Source organism: Mytilus galloprovincialis, chromosome 14 (genome assembly GCF_965363235.1).
Source record: "Mytilus galloprovincialis chromosome 14, xbMytGall1.hap1.1, whole genome shotgun sequence".
Classification (NCBI taxonomy): domain Eukaryota; kingdom Metazoa; phylum Mollusca; class Bivalvia; order Mytilida; family Mytilidae; genus Mytilus; species Mytilus galloprovincialis.
In genome coordinates, this window is record NC_134851.1 from 42081421 (window position 1) to 42084179 (window position 2759).

Genomic DNA, 2759 nt, shown 5'->3' on the forward strand with positions numbered 1-2759 from the left:
GGATCGGACCGTCGAAAAATGATTTAATATAAGATTTTACACATTGGTTTGACCATAGTTCCCAGTGAATGAAAAAATTTCAGTCTTGATTTCAGGTCAGTATTAAATCACAAAAATACTGAAATCCAAGGAAAATTCAAAACGAAAAGTTCCTAATCAAATGTCAAAATCAAATGATAAAACATAGTTCCCAGTGAATGAAAAAATTTCAGTCTTGATTTCAGGTCAGTATTGAATCACAAAAATACTGAAATCCAAGGAAAATTCAAAACGAAAAGTTCCTCATCAAATGGCAAAATCAAATGATAAAACTCATCAAACGAATAGACAACAATGGTGGATTGAATCCGGTTTAAAAGCGCTTAACCTCTCACTTGTACGATAGTCAGGTTTGTTTTGTAAAGTAAAAATTAATACTGGAATTTGGTTCCTCAAAATCTTTAAGTTTTACAGAGATATTGAAATGATATGTAGTGGACAAGCAAGTAGTAACCTTAACCAAACATGTTAGAACCAAGCTTACTTGGTTGGCTTCTTGTCGAGTTCTATATTGACAGGTGCAATTATGTTACTATTTTGAAAGTAGACTGAAGTCACGCACTTACATATTATTTTAACTTGTGTTTAGTTTTGAACCACAAATTGCTAACTTTATATTTATTGATTTCTGAATAGATATGAAACATGTTATTTATCACAGCAAAAATGGCCACCGTGAAAAGTGAACTTTCACCTGCACGAGATCAGTATGTCAATTTCTCTTTGATTCCCGTCTTGTGTACTTTATAGGTTCATTTTCTTGATTTTGCTAAATGTTAGTTTGCCAACAGAATAACCTATATGATCTTGGCTATTTCCGGAATATCACTCTCTGACATAGGCCATTTTTTTTTATCCTTGATCTGATCTATCGATTGGCTATTTTCAATATGAAATAGATGCTTAGACATCTAAATCAACTATACAGATGTAAATATATATATATGTGTGTGTATTTATGTGCCTTGTAGTTGATGTCATACAGGTCAGGATTAGATTGATGTATAATGATTTATCAATAAATAAACCCTGGATTTTTCAAAACTGAGCTGCATAGTATTAAGAATTTCTTTATTTTTAGGCCATTTTTCTCTATTCTCGGTATTTTTTGCCCATCATATTCTAATCAGCATATTTTCTAACCCCATGATTCTCCATTCGTAAATAGAAAAGAAAGGATATAGGTTATGCATCCGTTAGACCAGAGAAATATAATACAAAAGATTCGCAACTCGACGAACAGACGTATATCGTCGTGATCTCCTTTAGCAGTTAAAAGTATTAGAAGTACAAGTACTAAAAGTACAGATGAATGTTTGAGTATACACTGTTATGAAGACAAAGTTGGCTTTCAATGTGATAATCAACAAAATATGATATTATAATTTGGATCCTATTATACTTTTTATAAATTATTTGCTATGATTACTCCTAATCATGATCGGCTTTGTATTTTTAATATTATATGTCTCTAGATACACCCGCAAGTGGGTCTCAGCTTTTTCACTGTGCTTTGCGCGCTCAAACAAATACAGAATATTGTGTTTGAAAAAAAAATCTAAGCAAAGGTCAGATGAGCGGACAAAAATGATTTTAACAGTCAAATGTACATTGTAATATAGGAGTTTACACAATTTGGTTTGATCTTAGTTCTCAGTGAATAGACACATTTAAAGTTTTTAGTTTTAATTTCAGTTCAGGTATGTTTGTGATGTAAAACTTATTTTAGGATTTGGTTCTACACTACCAAGAATTTACTCACGTTTTTTTGGTACATTTCTACCCTCGTATATATCAGTACTGTTCGGCAAGACAGAAAACTTGTATTGTTATACTTTCTGTTTATTCAGTAACGATTTTGACAGTACTGTTTCAGTACTGATTTTGACAGTACTGTTTCAGTATTGATTTTATCAGTACTGTTTCAGTACCGATTTTATCAGTACTGTTTCAGTACTGATTTTGACAGTACTGTTTCAGTACTGATTTTGACAGTACTGTTTTAGTACTGATTTTGACAGTACTGTTTCAGTACTGATTTTATCAGTACTGTTTCAGTACCGATTTTATCAGTACTGTTTCAGTACTGATTTCGTCAGTACTGTTTCAGTACTGATTTTTACAGTACTGTTTCAGTTCAGATTTCGTCAGTACTGTTTCAGTGCTGATTTCGTCAGTAGTGTTTCGGTACTGATTTTGTACTGTTAGTATACCGATTTTTTTTAATTCTATTATTGGGTTGATATTTTCAGTCACTGTTTTAGTAATAAACTTACTTTTTAGTGTGCACCTTATTCATATGAAAAATAGTTGTTTCTTTAGGTATATTTGCAGCAGTCGATTTGGTTTGGTTAATCTTTTTAATTTAAATGTGTATTGTTTCAAAAAATATTTGGAACTGAAAACTTATATATCTAGGTAAGTATAGTATGGTACATAATAATTGTGACATATTTTTATCTTGTGTAGAAATCTCTGAGCGTTCGAGAGCCATGGAAATTTACGGAGTGGAAATTCCTGTAGTAGCGTCAACCAAAGATGTTGAAATCATACTTACTTGGTTGGCTTCCTGTCGAGTGCTGTATTGACAAGTGCAAGTTACAATTTTAAAAGTTTACAGAATTCACTCACTTATATATTATTTGAACTTGTGTTTAGTTTTGATCCACAAATTGCTAACTTTTAAATATTCATTGATTTCTGAATAGAAATGAAACATG